At 41.5% G+C, this 21,449-nt stretch overlaps 1 long non-coding RNA gene across 1 annotated transcript; it reads right to left on the reverse strand.

The window, feature by feature from the left end:
• Positions 1-89: 89 nt before the first annotated feature.
• LOC139433129 (uncharacterized) lies at positions 90-2,054 on the reverse strand. Its single transcript, XR_011642708.1, has 3 exons — positions 1,502-2,054; positions 558-842; positions 90-285 (listed from the first exon to the last, which is right to left on the reverse strand). It is a non-coding gene; the product is annotated as an uncharacterized lncRNA (long non-coding RNA).
• Between the last annotated feature and the right edge of the window lie 19,395 nt (positions 2,055-21,449).

The following is a 21,449-nucleotide window of genomic DNA, read 5'->3' on the forward strand; positions in this document are numbered from 1 at the left end:
GGGCAGTTTAGCCGTTCAGCATAAGTTACCATGGAGATCTAGCCCGCTAAAAAGAGAACCAGCTTCGTAGGACCGGAACGCCGGAGTTTTCCCTGAAGTTAGCCGCGAAGAGAACATCCTGCTTCGTAGTACAGGCCTCAGGACTGACTGAAGACATGTGGAACAGAGGACAGGCATGGTTCCATGTACAGGAAACTGGAACTTTGAACAGGTGTTTTCATCTTTTCTGCCTGAAGATTCACAAGTTCTTGATCAGGTGTTTGATATGGGCTGGCATGATCCTTTCTGCAGCGATAAATAAAGAAAACAAAGATTTTTTTTTAATAATGGTAATGATGGTAACAACAATAATATTAGTATAATTATGTATATAGCTAGCACTTACACAATTGCAAAGTGATTCTCACAACAAAAATAAAGAACAAAACAATATCAACAATAAAAAACAAATTATTACAGGAATGTTGAGACAAATAAATGTTTTTTTCAGGAAATGACCTTCCAAAGGCTAAATTCAAACTCAATACCATAAATAACTGGGTACCAAAGTGCTTTACCTGATAGAACACGCTCCACACGGAGCAGCAACCATCCGGCTCGGCCTTTTGCTGCATATCATCTCCTCCCTCTATCTCTCTCTCTCTGGTGTTAGGTTCCAGTAGATCTCTACTATCCAATAAAACAGAAATTCCCCAAAAAAATCATATTAAAAAAGTTAAAAACAATGACTTGCTGTTGGCATTGAAATGGATTAGAATCTCACCTTTTTCCTGGATGTCAGGAAGGCCATGGAGTCGTTCCCTTCAAGTCCGCAACCAGTCATAGGAGTTCAAATGCAAAGCCTGAATGATGACAAGAGCGAGAGACATACATTTTACAATTATATTTTTAATTCATACCAGAGCAGTGTGTACAGGCCCTGTACGACATGCAAAGAACAGATCAAATCCCCTGACAGACTCACACACTTTGGTGATGTCCTCATCTGATAATGTTTCATTTTTTAGCAGCAAAGTAACATGTATGTCAGACCCAACTCATTTACAGTATGTTTTGCATCTCCTCAACAATGGTCTGTATAGTTGAGTAGAAAAAAACTGTCCCTACAATTTCAGGTAGATTAACACACATTTGTAAGAAAAGTTTACAATGAAGCACAAAATCCCTCTTTGTATTAAGCGAGCTGCCACAGAAAGTGCAGCTTAACATGCTAACCTTTGGTGAGCTACAGTAAAGCTAACTTCATGCTCAACACAAAACCTTTAACGTGCATTACATTGACGATTTTAAACACAACTTAACTTTCTCTACTTGTAAGATAACGTTTAGTTAACTTACCCTTAAATAACTACATCACGTTTTTCAGTGGAAACACAAACTGCAGAAAACGTTAGCTGCTAACTGTTGTTAGCTAAGACAGCTAGCTCTTAAGGGAAGTAACATAGCCTCATGGCAAACGTAAGGTTGAGTTAACGTAACGTTGTAAGAAAGCAAAACGAACCTTCGAGAAAGCGTTTACTCTCTCTCCTTAGCGGGCATTGTTGATTGTTCGAAACACGATCTCTTGATGTGCTGCCCCACACATCGTCGGTTTCATCGACCCCGGGTTACCTGGTCTAGCAAAGGTCCGCCTCGTACGACGCACTTGTTTTGTCCATATACGCAACATTTGATCATTTTTTGGCCACAAAAACATCCCATAACCAGATGTTGAGACGGCCCCACATCCCCATACAACATATCGCTTGCCAATTATTCTTGGCGTCTTATTGCTGTGCATCCTTTGTCGTAATATTTGGCCCTTCAATGCATTCAAACGGGACTGAGCTCAGCTGTGTTCCACTCATGACGTCACCGCCGGAAATGGCCGAAGTTGATGTTTCCGGCGCAACGAACGATTGTTACTAACTGACAACTTTTGTATGCTGTTATAATCGTGATTTATTAAAAATAGATCAATAATAAAAAAATCATATGGCACATTCCACAATACAAATGCAACCTCTATCATATACTAAGCCCACTAACAGGTGCTAAAAGCATTTCGTAAGCTCTTTAAGTAACCCCAGGCCTCAGAGTAACATGAAGTGAGATGTCTCACCAGACGGCCCTCCTTGAAGCGAGAAGAGGTGCTTATTTTGAATGACGCATGCGTCGTGGCGCAAGCTACTTATAGGGGGTGAATTCCCTGACGCTGACGTCAAGATCACCAGCCAATCAGGATTGGCGTAATGAGATTGATGCTTCTGTTTGCTCTGCGATGAGGCGCATCCCATAGTGAGACATCTCACTTCATGTCACTCTGAGAACTGGGGTTACGTAAGTAACCTATAGTTTTCCATCTGCAGGATGAACATAATACACTCATACCCATTCATTTTCTATGGCGGTCAAATCTGACTGAAAATGTCAAGGGTGTTTCACTGTTGAATAAATCACTCAAAATGCAATGCAAGTGGTGATCATCAAGTGTATATGTTCAGAGGCCTAGTATGGAAGATAACATAAGGTATTGAGGCAATTGGATGAAAAACACAATATTTATGATTAAAATAAAAGTCATTCAGTCACTTTTGACCCGAAATGCAAGAGAAGGGTTAAAATGCCCAACTTTACAGCATAACAACACATGTTTCTACCCATGGATGCAATAGATATTATTATGAATATAGTCAGTTGCGTTTCTATATGTGCAAAAGTGGTGGGGCACAAAAAACTTAGATGTCTACATGTATATATAAGCTCCTGCAGAGAGGTTCATGGCTGGCGAGGCACTGGCACTGACTCTTCAGGTTTACAAATATTATATTTTGACCTAAATCAAAATATAATATTATTTTCAAAAACTTTTTTGTCTGATGCTTCAATTAATTTTAACAGACAGTTCAACAGAAGGATACCCAAAAAATGTAATTTTATCATTTAAATATTGAATTGTTCTCTCTTAGTAAGATCCCATTTTCAATAAAATTGTGGTCTTACCTTGACTTGAAGATGAAGTCCATTTGCCTATCCTTCTGGACAAAAATCTCTATTACTTTTTTGTAAAAGTCCTCCCTATCTTCTTGTAGTTTCAAAAGTCTATCATAAATCTAATCGATAGATTTATGATTCGAAAATGATAAAAGTAGGATATTATCCGGCTGAACAAAACATGCATTTATCTAACAGGTACTGTACTGTCTATCTCCCGACAGTATGGGTGGAATCAAGATGGACGGAAACAACTTCTAGTTTTGATTATTTAATCAAATCCAAATAGGTTGTTAACCTTAGAAGAAAAAGGACAACAACAATACACCAATTAGGATCACACATATCCCATACACATTAAATCACATTCAATATAATAATCACACTTACTAGTGGCCTCTTCTGATTCCTCAATCTCAATGACGTTAATGTATGTATCCCCTCTATTTATACATATCAATAAACCCCGTGAATTTCTGTCCCGCACATCTCAGCTTTGACTACGTCACCCTTTTGGTCGAGAGGTGTTAGCTTGGCTTTTGACTCCACCAACCTGACCTCGACCCCTTGCTTCGACTCCCATCTCAGGTACATCACGGCACCGTATGCGTTATCGCTCCCGTCTGAAAACGTGATTCCCCACGGCTTGCCTTTCCACCCGGATGGCGTGAGACTCCTGTGGAACTTGACCTTACTCAGCCTCACATACTCCTCAAACAGCTTGATAGCATCTTCTCGGAGGTTCCCTGAGAGTGGGCTGTCCCAAGTCTCCTTTGTCAATCTTCCTCTCTCTGTCTCTTGGAAGGCCCTTCTGACGAGGATAGTCCCCTTCTGCTTTGCAGGCGTAACCAGGCCAATTGGATCATAGAGTCCACTAACTTGACTAAGTAGCTCCCTTCTAGTCAAAGGGTCAGGATTCAGTCCCACTCTCATCTTTTTCTTCTTTCTTGAGAAGTTGATTGAGGTCATCATGTAAGATAAGATAAGATAAGATGAACCTTTATTAATCCCCGAGGGGAAATTCAGTTGTACAAAAGCAGCATGTAAAGTTGATCTTTGTCCACATGATATCCAATCCCCAGAGCCTTGTTGTCCTCGTTGCTTAACTGGTTCGGGAGTACCAGTGTCTTGACCCCTGGCTCTGCTACTGCTCCAGCTTGGACCTGCTCCGCAGTCCTCTGCCTCCCACTTTGGCCTGACCTGACCCATGGCTTGAGGGAGAAGCCTCCGGCGCTCAGGATCTCTTCTACCCCCTCTGTGATTTCCTCCAGCCTCTTTGGGTCATTGTGGGACGTTAAGATATCGTCCACATAAATGTCCTCCTCCAGGACCTTGCGTTCTTCCACCATATGCGCGAACCTGGGCAGCCGAGCAGTCTCCCTCATCGCCAACTGTTCGATGCACCCAGCGGGTCGGTCGCCAATATTTACCCTGGTGATGGCGTACTCACCGATGTCCTCTTCTGGGGTGTCTCTCCAGAGGAACCTGTGCAGGTGGACTTCGGGCTCTTTTAGCCAGACTGAGTTGTACATCTTTCGGATGTCTCCTAGGACTGCATGCTCTCCCGCCCTGAATCTGAGTAAGACCGATCTGATGGGGTTCAGCACATCTGGCCCCTTAAGCAGAATGTCATTCATGCTGACCCTCCTGAACTGTTGACTGCTGTTCCAGACCAGTCTCACTGGTGTCGTCACTGAGTGGGGGTTCGGCGCAACCATGTGGCTCACGTACCACACTGGTCCTTTCCAGCCGTCTATCATCTCCGTGGTGAGTTTTACTGCCGCGCCTCTCTCCACCATCTCGTGAATCTGACCTTTGTAGGCGGACTGCCACTCAGTTTCCTTCCTGAGCTGCTTCTCTGTGTTCAGAAAGGTAGCCTCCACTCCTCTTCTGTTGTTTGGAAGTGAGGCTGGGTCCTCGGTCCATGGGTAAGATGTGTCCCAGTGTGGAGTCAGGCAGTGTTCATCTTTGGCCATGTAGGACAGACCCTCTTTAATCACTTCCAGCTCCCTTTCTTCTGCCAGGGTCATTTCCTTTCCTACTGGCTGGCATGTCCCGCAGCGACACCCACCACACCTGCGTTCACAGGCTGCACCGATGCTGTCCCACTTCCACCACTCGAGAACTTCTCTCCTTGTTGCAGTTGTATTTCTGGTCTCTGCCTTTACTTCCTGAGTCAGACTCTTGGTCTCTTCTTCCCTCAGGGTCTCAGGACTCTCGACTACTTCTCTGTACCTCACTGCAGCTGTCCTCATTGAGCGAGCAAAGTGCGTCTCGGACTAGTGCATAGTCACTTTTACATCCTCGAACAGACTGGGATGTGCTCCGCCCACGGTTTTACCCAGTGGGCCCTCCCATAATACGAGGTCTCCAACTATCCTCAGTCTTTGTGGAGCGAGTCTCCCCTCTCTGTGACTGATGAGGAGCTCGACATGGTCTGGTCTCATCAGTTCCTCTGTTGCAACCTCCGGAAAGAACCTCTTTAGCTGTTCAGGTCTGACGCTCTGATGCACTTTAGCGATATCCTCCAGGCCATAACAAACCAGCTTGTGAGCCTTCACAGTACCTTTGGGGGTATTGACTCTTACTCGCAGGAGGTACCTCTTCGTCTTGACTGACACGGTCATTCCTCCAACTCCATGCACAATCAGAGTGACTTCTTCTCTGCTCAGACCGAGCCTGTCAGCCGCTACATGAGTGATGTAGTTGGTGTCTGATGCGAGGTCAATCAGAGCTCCGATCTTCTGCCCCGCATTGGCAGTGACTTCCAACAGCATCATGATGACAGGGTGCTCGGTCATTCTATTATCTTCCAGAAGTCCACCTTCATCCTTCCTAGTGCTCCTAGTCACTGAAGTCTTGTTGCTGTTACTGAAAGCTTTCTTGATCTCTGCCGCCGCCTCTGGGGAACATTTGGACAAGGCCAGCTTTTGTTCTTCTGTTAGCTCTCTTACCCTCTCGCTGCCTTTTCCAAGTTTCCCCTTTGGAAGCTGTTCCCATTTTGGACAGAGGAGGTAGTGGTGGTCCGAGGAGCTCCTCTCTTGGCAGTCTTCCCTGTTGCAGAGGAACCTGTCTGTGCACTCTTCTACCCCATCGTGACATCCAAGACAAACGCGGCATGCTCCTACCTTCTCCACAGCAGTCTTTCTCTCAGCCAAGCCAAACCCCTTGAACTTCTTGCAGAAGAATAACTTTATTATGCTTATCCTCTCCACACACGACGCACTCACCTTCTGGAGTGTCCCTTCTGGTGGCTTTTGTGTAGGCATACTTCCTCTCGAACCTATTTTGCGGTTTGTCCATTTTCTCAGATGTCTCCATTATTTTCAGTTGTTCCAAGATCTCTAGAATTTCTTCTTGCTCCTTCAGGAACTTCAGAAGCGTATTGAAATGGTTGACTGGGGTGATACCGTTTTCGGGCTTAGCCCTGAAGATGACCCACTCTTGCTTCACCTGGTCGGGCTTGCTTTCTATAGACCTAATCATCAGCGGGTGGTTGATGGCTCCAGGGTTCTCGAGGTCTGTGAGGTCTGCCAAAGCCTTTTCCACAGCTTGGATGAGGTCTATCACCTTCCTCGGCTGATCTCCTTTCACAGCTGGTATCTTCTCCAGTTCTGCGACGATCTGCAGTGTAATCGTGGTCCTGTTTCCATACCGGTTCTCCAATACTCTGAACATGTCTTCGACTGTACTGTAACTGGCCAACTTGACATCAGTTTTTACCTTTTCTTCCATGCTGTCCAGAAGCTGGAACTTCTTGACTTCAGGCGACCCGGATGGTTCTCCCTGCTTCTGCAAAGATTCCCAGTCCTTTTTCCAGCTGTGAAACTCCCTCATACTGCCACTGAACTTGGGAAGGCTTACCGGCTTGAGTCGTATCTTTGATATCGCTCCCATCGGGTTGTATCTGGGTTCCGTGCCTGCCTCTTCCACTGCTTTATGCTGCGCTTTCATGAGGTCAAACCGTGCTTCTTCTGCTGCAATCTGAGCCTCAGCCAATTTAGAGCGTTGGGCCTGGTCTTGCCTTAGCTGAACCAGGGCGAACTGGGCGCGCTCATCCTCTGCTGCAATGCGTGCTTCCTCTGCAGCAATTTGAATCTCGGCTAGCTTCGCACGTTGGGTCTCGACTAACTTGGTGCGCTCATCCTGCTGCGGTGCGTGCCAACTCTGCTGCGCCGCGTGCCAACTCTGCTGCGCCACGTGCCAACTCTGCTGCGCCGCGTGCTTTGTTGAACTCAGCTTCCTTTTGACGCTTGAGTGCGTTTTTCCTTGTCTCCAGCTGGCGCACTATCTCTTCCACATATTTTTGGTCGGTCACAGGAGCCCATTCCCTCCAGGTGCTGTGCACTTCCTTTAATTCTTTAATCAGTATTTCTAAATGTTTAAGTTGCTTTTCGTAATTCTCATAGCTCACCAGGTCAATTTGTGTCGCTTCTGCGTCCTCATAGACCTTTTCAGCTTCCCCGATGACAAACATCACTTTCTTTTCTCCATGCCTAGACCAAAGGTTTGCTTTAATCACTTCACTGACCTCTTCAAGCCTTTGGCTGGTCTCTCCATCAGTCTTTTCCACGTCTGCCCTCAGCTCTTCTGGTACTTGGTCCTCGTCGCTATCAGCGTTCAGAATTAAATGCATCAGGTATTCACTGTTGGCCTCTGTGACTTTGGTGGCGGCCTTGTGGACTTCACTATATTCTTTCATCAACTCCTCCTCTAACATAGTGTTCACCGTCTTTGTTACTGAGTTCACCTTACGAACTAGAGCCACCTTCGCCCTCGTCCGCAGGTCTTTCAGATGCTTCACTGTTTCCTCCCCCTTAATCATCTCTCTGAATTTAAGGTTGAGTTTAGCTCAATCTGTTTTGTCCTGGCTAGCTAGTTGGATCGCTAGCTGGTTAGCTCCGTTTTCTAGCCAACAGCTTGGTGCCTTTGGCTTAGCTAGCTTCTCCTTTACTCCCTGGGTAGCTTCGTTTGCTAACCAATAACGTGGTGTCTTTGACTTTGATAGCTAGCTTGGGTTCCTATGCTAGCACTCTTCAGTCTGCTAGCTAGTTATTGTCTTCTTGCTAGTTAGCTTTATTTTGTGGAAACCTTCAGTCTGCTGGATAGCTACTGCTTCGTTTTCGCTATGCTAACACTAGCTTCTTTGGCTAGATAGCGCCGACATATTGTCTGTGTTACTCACGTGATCAGACCACGTTAGCTCCGCTAGCTTTGCTAGCCTCGGGCCTTCCCTTTCCGCCGACCGTTGCGACCACGGGGTTTCCTTATCGTCCGGTTGTCAGCTTGACTCGCGGACCGGCACTCCTCGGTGCTTCGCGAGTTCCGGTAGCTTCGTTAGCTACGCTCCGCTAGCTTCCACGGTCCTTGTTAGCTTTGCTAGCCTCGGGCCTTCACTTCCCGCCGCTCGTTGCGAACACGGGCTTTCCTGCTCGTTCGGTCGTGAGTTCCGGTAGCTTCGATCGCTCCTCTAGCTGTGTCTCGCCATCGGTTGAAAACGTTATCCCTCCCGATGCGTTAGTTAACAACTGTACTGTCTATCTCCCAACAGTATGGGTGGAATCAAGATGGACGGAAACAACTCCTATTTGATTATTTAATCAAATCCAAATAGGTTGTTAACCTTAGAAGAAAAAGGACAACAACAATACACCAATTAGGATCACATATATCCCATACACATTAAATCACATTCAATATAATAATCACACTTACTAGTGGCCTCTCCTGATTCCTCAATCTCAATGACGTTAATGTATGTATCCCCTCTATTTATACATATCAATAAACCCCGCGAATCTCCATCCAGATTTAAAGTCACACTCACATAAACTGAACCCCATTCATTTAACCCTCATACACCCAACACAAAACCATGAATTTACAGCACAGGTACGTTTCCGACAGATCTTATTTGGAGCTATTTTCTAAAATCCTATGGAGAAATCTCATTGCTTTTTTGTGGAGGGAAGCCATGCGCAGCTTACTTCCTGATTTTACGACACGTCTCTCTCCTCCTCTTCACCTGCTCTTCACACACCACACTTTTCGCGGCACACGTACTTACAGCCAATCAGCTCTGAATGATGTGAGATGACGTATGGTGGGGATGGCAGCTCTATGCCCCTATGGTCATTATTTTTTGCCACACACATTAAATAGGAAAATACTCTGAGAATGCGCAGTGTAGTTTTTACTGTCACCGTTCACTTAGACAGTGAGAGGGAGGGGCAGGATCGGGTTTTGTCCCACATGGCTCTAAACAGCTCAATAGGCACACACTGTAGACACTAATTAGAAGAACACAGACTAAAACAGCAATGTACAGACGAATCAGATGATTAAACATGATCTTAAAATATATTTTATATATATTTAAATTTATTTTTTGCATTTTGTTGTAATCATTATTTTAATACTTTCTGCTGACACTAGGTGGGACACTATTAGGTCTTAAAGTGTTTGCATAAATTAGGGCGTGGTCACATTGAGTGACGGCTATGTCAAGTGATTGCTGCTGCTAGCTTCGTGTCTCTCTGCTAGCTGCTCCGTGAAGCTACAGGCACTCTGCCTGCTCAGTTCATCCAGGGAATTAACACAACTTGACCTCGGCCTTGTTTGTTTGTTCTTCATGCTTATATATCGGACTATTGTGACTCACTCTGCGGTTGCAACAGACGGTGCATGCATGCGGTTTTGCGGTAAGTGAAAATCGAATACTTATTTATGCAAGCTTCTACAGTTGCACTACCTTTTGATAACAGTTAAATATTATTTTGATAATAAAATATATTTCAATGTTGATAAACTTCATACTGTTCATTCATAATCTGATCGTCTTTGTCGCTCACTGTTGAAATAAAAAAAAAACATTACAATTACAAAATAATTATATCTACAGCCCCTAAACACACAAACACACTGCTTTCATAAATAACACACTTGTTCTGCAATAATATGTTTTATGTTTCCTGTCATTTTTGTTAGGAAAGGACATGCCTGAAAGACACGACATTTTCTCCTTCTCTGAGGGTCAAGAAGAACATCCAAGAGGAACATTAAAAGCTGATGTTATGAGATGTTAAGACCAGTACAGGACATTCACTAAGAAACTACTTTTATTGTGAAAACACAGTCAGCTGATCGAATGCAGCTATTTCCACATCTACACTCCATCAGCTGATTATTTCTATTTGCCTCACTTTATGAGCTTCACATCACTTGTGCCCAGTGGCGGCGCCAGAGATTTTCTCTAGGGGGTGCTGTGGGGTAGCTTGACATTTCATAGAGGGTGCTCAAACATTAAGGGTTTCCCATTAATGTACCAGCGCTGCTGTTGACATTTCTACTGCAACACTCCCCACACGCACACACAGTGTACCCGCGACTGTTACAATGAAGGCTCGATAATCAACTCACAGCATATAGGTTTATGCAGGGGTAAAGTGCTATTTTTACAAGTGGGGGGTGGACCTCACCTCCTCTAGGAGGGACCTCACCTCCTCTAGTGGGGTCCGGGGGCATGCTTCCCCGGGAAGATTTTTTTTAAATATTCAATCAATCAATCAATCAATCAATCAATCAATGTTTATTTATATAGCCCAATATCACAAATGTTACATTTGTCTCAGTGGTCTTCACAGTGTGTACAGAATATCAGTATGACAATATGACACCCTCTGTCCTTAGACCCTCACATCGTACAAGGAAAAACTTCCAAAGAAAACCCAGTTTAAAGGGAAAAATGGGAGAAACCTCAGGGAGAGCAACAGAGGAGGGATCCCTCTCCCAGGACGGACAGACGTGCAATAGATGCCGTGTGTAAATTGAAAAGATAATACATTTGCAACATAGGTAGTCCAAATGTTTGGAAATGCATGTGTGTATAATAGGAAGATGAATCCACGAGGATATCCATCCAGGACCTATGATCCAGGACCACAGCCACGACTCAAGATCCAGCGCTCGCGATCCAGGACACAGGACCGCAGGATCATCCATGACTCCGGATCCCAGCGTATATAGACACCAAAAAGAAAGACATTTGGGGAAGCTGGGTTAATCGGAACATGAGTGTACACGGGTATATACAGAGAGAAGGAAGAAGTAAGATGTCCCCCGACAAACTAAGCCTATATCAGCAAAACTAGGGGCTGAATCTAATCAGCCCTAACTATAAGCTTTATCAAAAAGGAAGGTCTTAAGCGCACTCTTAAAAACGGATAGGGTGTCTGCCGCCCGAACACAAACTGGAAGCTGATTCCACAAATGTGGAGCTTGATAAGAAAAGGCTCTGGCTCCCATTGTACTTTTAAAGATTCTAGGAACAACCAACAACCCTGCATTATTGGAACGCAATGCCCTAGTAGGACAGTAGGGTATAATGAGTTCTTTAAGGTAAGATGGTGCCTGCCCATTAAGGGCTTTGTAGGCGAGAAGAAGAATTTTAAATTCTATCCTGTGTTCTATAGGGAGCCAGTGTAAGGCAGCCAGAACAGAAGTAATGTGGTCCCTTTTCCTAACTCTGGTTAGTACACGAGCCGCAGCATTTTGAATCAGCTGAAGCGACTTGATTGACTTATTGGTACTCCCTGATAATAAAGAGTTACAATAATCCAGCCTAGAAGTAACAAATGCATGGACTAGTTTCTCTGCATCGTTTTGAGGCAAGATATGCCTGATTTTTGCAATGTTACGTAGATGGAAGTAGGCGGTCCTTGAAATTGATTTTATGTGGGCGTTAAAGGATAAATCCTGATCAAATATAACACCAAGATTCCTTACAGTCTCACTGGAGGCCAAATTAATGCCATCCATAGTTAGTATGTCTTTAGATAATTTGTTTCGTAGATTCTTCGGGCCAAGTACAATAACTTTGTTAAAAAGTTTTAAGGTCGTTTTAAGGTCATCCACGTTTTTAAGTCCTTAAGGCAGTCTTGAATTTTATTTAGATGATTAATTTCATCAGGCTTGATTGATAAATATCAATATAAATATTGAAGTTAAAAGCATCAATCTGGTGCACTTTGAGAGCAACATTAAGAGATCTATGGATACATCTCTCAACAACACCCATATGAAACTGAACTGTAAACAGATTTTCTATTTCTTTATAGATATTTTACAAATCACTCCCCTTTTTAAAACAAACCGTTTGAGACCCACTGAGATAACTAGACTAAAGTTAACTATCTAGTCCTTTACTTCACCTGAGCTGAGGTTACCTGAGACTCTCAGTCTGACAGGAGAGAGTTCTCCCGCCACCTTGTTGTTGAAAAAGCTCCTTATATCCGTTAGCTTGGCTAGCTAGCACCAGATGCTAACCACAACGATCTCCAGTAGATACCCACCGGTGCGCGAGCTCTCTCTCTCTCGCTCGCGCACGCACACAAAATGGCTCGTGCCACACACACACAGAGCAGAGCTTGAATGAAACACAGAGACCCAGAAGTAAGCTACTTGTACTCACGAGGCCTATTATGTGCAGAATCCCTCTCGCTTTCAGGTGGTTTTGATTGAGTGTCCACACGTGGATGCTTTAAGGACTAAAAAACGATCAATTTTTCACTTTGCTGTTAGCAAATAATTTGGCGCTCTAGCTAACAGGAAGTCACTCAAGTGTCACAAAGTAATTTAGCCTATGGGTAGGTCAAAAATCGAATGGGTGCTGGCCATTGGCCTAATCATATCACCTGTGTTGGCTTTATGTTTTTGGTCAAAAATGTGTTTGTTTCACATTTGCATTGATGTAATCAATAATTTTTTTAATTTAATTTAATAAAAATAATAATAATAATTTTCGAAAAAAGAAAAAAAACACATATTTCATGGGGGTGCTTTGGCAATCCTGGGGGGTGCTTCAGCACCCCCTAGCTCCCCCCTGGCGCCGCCCCTGCTTGTGCCTTGTACCGCAGAGTTTGCAACGTCACAAATAAATGGGGCCAATCTTCAGTCAGATGTGAATGTGTAATCTAACACTTTCAGTAAGAATAATGGACGAAAGGAGTGCAAATACAAATCCAATTTATTGAAATGTGAACCAAAAGTTAATCAAACATGTTTTAAATAAAAAGCACATATGGACAGAAGGTGTAAACCTATTAAATGTATAAGTGAACACATTTAGTCAAATAAAGTGACAGACTAGCCCTGTGCAGTTTGTATCAGCTATGCCCAGCATGGGCTCCTCCATCAGGCCTGGTCCTCCTCGCTGAGGAAAGACCCTCAGTCCTCTCCAAACCAACAGACTGGACGTCCATCACACGGAGGTTTCTCCCTGAAGTCTCAGCAGCTCTCTGGACACCACGCTGTCTCAATCCGTCCACACTGAATATGAGAGGGGGAAAATGAAAATAATAAATGCTTAGACAATAAGAAATATAAACTTGACTGTTGAGTTGCTCAGTTTGTTTAGATTGTCAATACTATTACTGTATAACTAATATATCAGGTTAAGAGGCACATTCAAATAAAGATTGGTCTTTAAATACATTTTGTCTTTTGAATTGTTTGTCTAAAGTCAAGGATCTTGAACTGGTACTTAGTTTTAATGATACAGTCTGGTTATTATGCTGTTTGGAGGAGGCCTCACAGGTAAGAGCACTAACTAGCTACCTTCACATGTACCTTAGCTTGACTTAAATGTATTAAACGTATAATTAAGTGATATCAAAATATAAATAACTAATGTCATGCAAACATATTAATATTTGCTTGATTCCAGTGTTGAATTTAGCACAATTGCATACAAATAGGGATGCTCCGATCGATCGGTCACCGATCGAGATCGGCCGATACTCACTCTCTACCGATCGATCGGTGCTCTTTACGCATCCTTCTGTGCTGTGACTACTTTTTTAAGTAGTGGGATTAGAGCAGAGATCGGCTGTTCTACAGATAATTTTTTAATGGAATTTTTACAAGAAATTGCATTTGTTTAAAATGTCTATCTGTGTTTTGGCTATCCTTATAGAACATGTAAGGCCTTTAACTGTGCAGTAGATCCAGACACCCAAACTCTTAAAACCAACCAGTGCATGAACATCTATTTGTTTGTACCTGCAGTGTCTCACCTTGTATCTTTATTTTCTGCTGGTAAAAACCCATTATCATAAAAGTTGTCCAAAGTTCAGTTTATTTTTACTGTGCAATATTGCTGTCATATGAAACATGTGAACAAAGACCATTTTTGCTTGTATCCATTGAGGACCATGGCACGCTGCTCTTGATTACAGGATGATTGATTGGTATAATGAGAGACAGCTCCTGCCAGCTAGCAGACTGCCTACGTGTACTGTACAGCAGGCAGGATGGCAGGATGCTAACATCTCCTGTCAGACAGCTCAACAAAGCTGACAGCGGCACTGCCAGATGTTGTTATGCAACAAAACTGTCTTTCCTATGCCAGGCCTGCAATTATGGAGCTGTTTCTGTGGTCCAAATCCAATCAATTATCTGCTGCTAAACTGTTAATTTCTGTCTCAAGTAAGATAACATGACATAAATAAGGGTAAATGAAATATATTTTTTAAATATTGATGTGCTTGTATTTTATGGTAAGAACACACAATAATATTTTAAAAGAATCTTCCCTAACATTTGTTCACAAATCACCATCAATGGGTAATGTATACAAATCCTGTGAAATCCTTTTATTGGAGACAACCTCAATAATTCCCAAATGCTGAAAAGAATAATATCACCGGGTCAGGGAGAGAAAGATGCTGTGTGGATTTCTTGAGGTGTAAATATAATTCAGAATGTGTGATGGTGATGTTTTTTACTTTTTTTTTTTAAAGAGATGAAGCGTGAACAGAAGGACAATAAAGGACTTTTGAAAATCGGAAGAAGACTTTTTTTTTAAACTTTAATAGCAACCACACTAAAGTCTTGATCAGCAAATTGTAAAGAGCATTGTCATCCCGCTCCAACAAGAACGTTAAAGCAACGACTAGTGATCATAAAACTTTAGCTATGGGAGCTGATGTGGGTCACAGAGAGCAAAGGAGGGCTGGTTTAAAATGCTCTTAGTGAAACTTTATGAAACTCGTATAAACTGCAGGACATAGAAGAAGGAAAAACGTGGTGAACATATATATTTCTGATTTCAAAACTTGTTTATAGCCACAATTCACAGCGTTTTATCAACTCTTACCTAAAGCATTGGGTATGCGTTGTATACTTTTCATGTTGAAAAAGCTCTTTATTTTTCTCATACTTCCTGTGCTGCAGCACCTCTTTTCACACTATGTCTGAAACCAGAGCCATGTCTGCTCTGATTGGTAAGAAGCTTGGTGTGAAGAAATCAACTGTGGGAGCAATTATTAGAAAATGGAAGACATACAAGACCACTGATAATCTCCGGGCCCGTCTGAAGTTTGCTAGAGAGCATTTAGATGATCCAGAAGAGGATTGGGAGAATGTCATATGGTCAGATGAAACCAAAATATAACTTTTTGGTAAAAACTCAACTAGACGTGTTTGGAGGAGAAAGAATGCTGCGTTGCATCCAAAGAACACCATACCTACTGTGAAACATGGGGGTGGAAACATCATGCTTTGGGGGCTTTTTTTCTGCAAAGGGACCAGGACGACTGATCCGTGTAAAGGAAAGAATGAATGGGGCCATGTATCGTGAGATTTTGAGTGACAACCTCCTTCCATCAGCAAGGGCATTGAAGATGAAACGTGGCTGGGTCTTTCAGCATGACAATGATCCCAAACACACCGCCCGGGCAACGAAGGAGTGGCTTCGTAAGAAGCATTTCAAGGTCCTGGAGTGGCCTAGCCAGTCTCCAGATCTCAACCCCATAGAAAATCTTTGGAGGGAGTTGAAAGTCTGTGTTGCCCAGCGACAGCCCCAACACATCACTGCTCTAGAGGAGATCTGCATGGAGGAATGGGCCAAAATACCAGCAACAGTGTGTGAAAACCTTGTGAAGACTTACAGAAAACGTTTGACCTCTGTCATTGCCAACAAAGGATATATAACAAAGTATTGAGATCAACTTTTGTTATTGACCAAATACTTATTTTCCACCATAATTTGCAAATAAATTCTTTAAAAATCAGACAATGTGATTTTCTGGATTTTTTTGTTTTCTTTTTGTCTCTCATAGTTGAGGTATACCTACCAGAGAACTCTAAACAAAAATGTTCAATCAATAAAGTAACATCTTATCTTATCTTCATATCAATAATAATAATAAATCATACAGTATGTGTCCGAAATGTGCAGGAGGAAGCAAACACCAAAAATATATTAAAAAAATATACTGCATATTAAAGCAAACTATTGTAAAGGTAAAAGTATGAGCATAACAAATAAAGAAGTGTAAACATTTACATTATTATTATTATGATTATTTAATATATAAAGACTATATATTATTGAATTACAAGATTAGATATACTTTATTTTATCTAAAATATTGATGTTTTATCGTTATACTGTAGTAGCCTGTGAAAACCATAACAAATATGTGTTCAAATGCTCTTCACCAAAACACAACTGAAGTACTGAAAGTCCTTGAAACTTGTCTTTCTGTATTTGTGAATGAAGCGCCATCTCATGGTTAAATCCTGAAATTGAAAATATGGCAACGCCCTCTTGGAAAATAGTGGGAGGGCTTAACATTCCCGGGTGGAACGAGAGATTGGCATCTTGTGTAGCGGACAAAGCGGCAGCAACTGCTTGATGGCATCGTGTCGATATAGAACAAAATCTCTGAGGAATTTTCGCAGCATGTTGTTGAGTCTATGCCACGAAGAATTCTGAAGGAAAATGTGGGTCCAACCCGGTACTTGCAGGGTGTACCTAATTAAGTGGCCGTGAGTGTAATGTTTATTTAATCGTCTTTGATCAACAATATTAAAGTTAAAATGTAATACTAATGCTATTACCCGTTGTAAAGGCCATGCCCTTTATGTATTGTACAATATTCGGGAAGCATTTATACCTTCTGAACAAGCTTTTTTTTCCTACAAGATTCGAAAAGTTAAGGAGATAGTCCCACTCAATCAAGGACTAAATGTCCAATCACACTTCCAGTACCAGGCAGGTAATTGGAAAAGCAATAAAGTCAGTCTTGTCGGTGATCCAGCTTTGATGCTTGCTTTGTATCTGAATGTATCTTTGAAAGTTCTGTCACGACTTCAACCATCTCCTAGTGCGTACTGAGATGCGGGTCAGACTCTATATGCCATGTGGTTTGTCACACTGAATCTCCAAAGCATCTGCCGAGCTGCTGACGAGACGTCGGCGCTCATCTGAAGAAGTGAGCTTCCTAGATTTGCAATTGGAGTAGATTCAGTGTCAACATCCATTAGAGTGCTGGTAATTGAAACTGAGTGCTAATAGACTCTTGGGCTCATTGGAAATACACTACAGCAGTTAAAAGTATAGTGAAGTAATTCACAGATAAAATACTTTAGAAACACTTGTGAAGGAGCTTGAACATCCACTGCTTCACAAGTCACTTGGAGGATTCAGGGTGTTTTGATTAAAATGTTAGTCCTCATAACAGTTAGTAAATAAGCTCTGAGAAATATGCAATATTAACCACCTCCGTAAATAATACAACTTTGTAAGAGGCTCAACGAAACAAACACAAAGTGTATTTTTATGCTGCTCTCTCTAATGAGCCTAACTGTCAGTTAACCCCTTACAGGCCGATCTGATCAGGTTGATGCATCCTTTGGTATCAATGGCTGCCATGATGAATGTATTGTGTAAGGCTTCCTTATTTCCTTCTATTCTGCTAAATAAGTCTTACGTAACCAGGTCGAAAGCTCATCTCTCAATCCAATGCTCTTTTAAATAATATTTGAAATAAATACAGGAATATGTTATTTAGCCTCTGGCAGCCCTGTACTGCCTATGGCACTGAAGTCTCATTAGCAGACCTTCGTTCATCAGCAGCCTCTTCAGTACCTTCAAAGGTTGAGTCTCCGGGAGGGCTGGTGCTGTGTGCCACTGAGTACTACCAAAGATGGAAATTCACTCGTTGTGGTTTTCAAAAACATGCCCTAAATGACACAGCAACTGAGTTTTTTGTATACCTAAGCATTTTACTTCTTCATCTGTACTTCAAGTGAATTATTCTTCTTCTATACTAAACCTTTTTCTCGGACAACTGTTATTTGGTTGTTGGAGGATGATGCGTATGCATCGGTCTGGGAAAGTCTGTGGAATTTGTGTAAACAGTATGACATCAAACTCCATTTATAAAACGTTGCTGCCCAAAAGCTGTCAAACTATCCTTCAATCTGTTCTTTAACATATTTAATAACAATTATTCATTAAAACATTTTTTATAGTTTTTTTTATAAGTTTCAGGTTTGGTGTGATTTTAATGAAGTTTGGTGACAGTCATGTGACACCAACTCGTTAAAATGTCCTGCAGGAACACCATTCTCATACTAGTGTTAAGCTTGTTTGACACATTTACAAAATATTGATAATAAATGCCTTACAAGACATTTACGAAAAGATATGTGAAAATGCATTCCTAATGAAAAAAACATTTAGTATATCTTTCTTAAAGGTCTAAGAGGTTTTTGCATAAGAACTTTCTATGCTTTTCTATGTAAAAGAAAGAAAATGTAATTTTCCCCCCAGTTGATTGAGACACAAACCTATTTTCCAATTATTAAATATATACCAGACAATCTAACTGCAGTTACAAAGATAGCTTAAGGGCACAATACTGTATTATCGGCATTATCTGTTGTATTAAAAATACAATATACCTTTCTTATAGCTCTCTTAACTTTTTTAATCCATTTCTGAATATATAAACACCACTTACTGTATAAACAATGTATTCCATGAAATGAGGTGATTATTCTAAGTGTGGTTTCTAGGTGTTTTGTTTATTCCGTTGCACCACTTTAACATGACTTGAATTAATGTTGAGGCTTTTAGAAACCGGAGAAAGTAGCTTCCCAAGGGTGCCAGTTTTAAACAGCCAATTTATAGAAACATATTAAAAGGAACACCTTTTATTTTTCACTGTGTTGTCATATTAATAAAACTTAGTCAAAGATAATAACACGTTTTAGATGCTGCATTTAAAGTTAAATTACTCTTTTTACTCCAACTCACGTGGAAGTTAATTAATATGATGGTGGTGTATCATCACTTTCTAAGTGGTTACTCACATCAGCATCAATTATACAGTTTCTGTTCTAAAATAAGTTTTCCTTTCACACATAGAAAATATTTTTGATAGGTGACACCCTTTTAATGGTGTTGTTTAATGTGAATTTCAGTCAGCTTGATGTGAAGGTAGATGGAAACTTGAAAGGCAACCATGAATTTTACACAAAACGTTTGACACATTTGACCATGAGTTCAGCATTACAGCATTGGACAACCTTCATGTTTGAGTCTTTGTAAATAGAATAATTGCAACCCCTTATGAGTTTGACTATAAATAGTTAGAGCACTTTCTCTTCTTCTGTTGCCATGTGTGAGTATCAGTCCGAGAGGTGTGTTTGCAACCTCCCGTGGTGAACAATTTTATTATCAGAAGAAAGTCAATCAGAGCGTAAACTTAAAATGCATGTTAATAATAAATGTAAGACAAAGGGACAGTGTGTAGGTGAGATGGCATATTGCTTAGCATTGCAGATTGCAGATTGCAACTATTGAATACTCCTCTGCTCAACCCTCGCTTTGCAAGTGCAAAACTGTACTAATGGCTAATGTTGTTTTATCTTTCAGGACCTTGACATTGTTCAGTGACAATCCTGAATATAAAAACGATTTTGATTCATGCATTCTGAGCTAATGTTGAAATATTGGGGTGCAACTCTGTGAAAGGAGACCCGCTCCCAATGAGCTCATTTTAAAGCAACAACATGACAGGTGATGCAGGTGGTTGTGTCCTAATGATACCTCTATAATGAATAGTATTTCATTTATTTGTGTATTTTATTTAAATGTTTACTTATCGTGGATACTGTTTCATTTCCATGTTGTACTGTAGATATGTGCGCATAGTCGTCTAAAAATTTGACAGAAACGATAAGCCCGGAAGAGTGATCCTGTCAGCAGAAAGGTTTCATCAACACCTCTGAAATACAAGAGGTTAAAATAGAAATGTCAATTAAATTGAGTTCGTTTCACTTTTAAGAGGCGTAATTAGCGCGTGAGAAAGGTGCAATTTAATAAGATGTAGATGTACTGATGCCTGAATCTGTCAAAAGTGGCTATGGAGGGTCAAATAATAAATGCAGGAAATATCCCTGATATGCACTGCAGCTATTTACTGAAGAAGTGTGGTCCACAGTAGAATTTGGAGTGGTGAGAGAAACGGACGCTCTATTCATATGTGGAGTGGTGGCAGGAATTGTTTGTTAGCACACAAATAGCTATCTGGCAAACAGATGCCTTAAAGAAGAAAATTATTTTCTGATCCCAGTGGAAGGTGAGTGAAAGCTTTTGCAAATTGCAACTTGCAGGAAGGAGATTGTGTGCTGAGAAGAACAGAGAGTAACAATTCAATTTCAACTATTGCAGGTTGTTAGGGTCAAAGTTCAACTTGCAATGACAGAAAAAAAAGCACTCCTGTTGGAAAAACTCAATTTACTTAGCTGCCACACAGTGATGTGGTCTCAAATTAGGCCCTGGAAAAGGGACAGGGGGCAGCTTTTGTTAGAGTTAAATAAATAACACAGGATGTTCAGGCAGTAAAACATATAATCCCCTATATACCGCAAGAAGGAGTTCCAATCATTCTTCTGCTTGTTGTCTATGTCGGTAAAAGCCAACACATACATGTTTTACTGCAGATCTATAATCTAAGAGCATAAGGGTTACTGGATGGTGTGTTTAATTACCAATGTTACATAAGGTGAGCTTTACCTTTCAGACTTGGCCTGCATACAATAGTATACAACTTGGTGGAGTTTGGGAATTTAAATACTGACCTATGACAGCAGCTCCTCTCAATTAACTTTCAAGCAGCAGCCAGTTGAGTAGTCTGGGAGGACTGTCCAGAATATATATGTTTCTGGACACAATTGTATATATTTTAGTATGCACATAGTCTACAAAATATCTCACCTTTTAAAATGCAGAGCAACACACACTAAAGGAAAGGCAACTTTCCTTTTTGAATGTATGTTTAAAGCTAATTCATAACCAAAACCTAGAATGAAAAAAGAGATTACTATAATATGGAGTTATGCAGAATGCTGTGGAAAATGGGCTTTCCACTTCACCTTTCAGATTTCTTCTTTTGTGGTTTTTATAACTTGTTCTCATTCATAACACTCCATTCGATGTCTCACTATGGGATGCGCCTCATCGCAGAGCAAACAGAAGCATTAATCTCATTACGCCAATCCTGATTGGCTGGTGATCTTGACGTCAGCGTCAGGGAATCCACCCACTATAAGTAGCTTGCGCTACGTCGCATGCGTCATTCAAACACCTCTTCTCGCTTCAGAGCACATCTCTATGGTAGCCG

The sequence above is a fragment of the Pseudochaenichthys georgianus genome, chromosome 3 (genome assembly GCF_902827115.2).
Source record: "Pseudochaenichthys georgianus chromosome 3, fPseGeo1.2, whole genome shotgun sequence".
NCBI lineage: Eukaryota > Metazoa > Chordata > Actinopteri > Perciformes > Channichthyidae > Pseudochaenichthys > Pseudochaenichthys georgianus.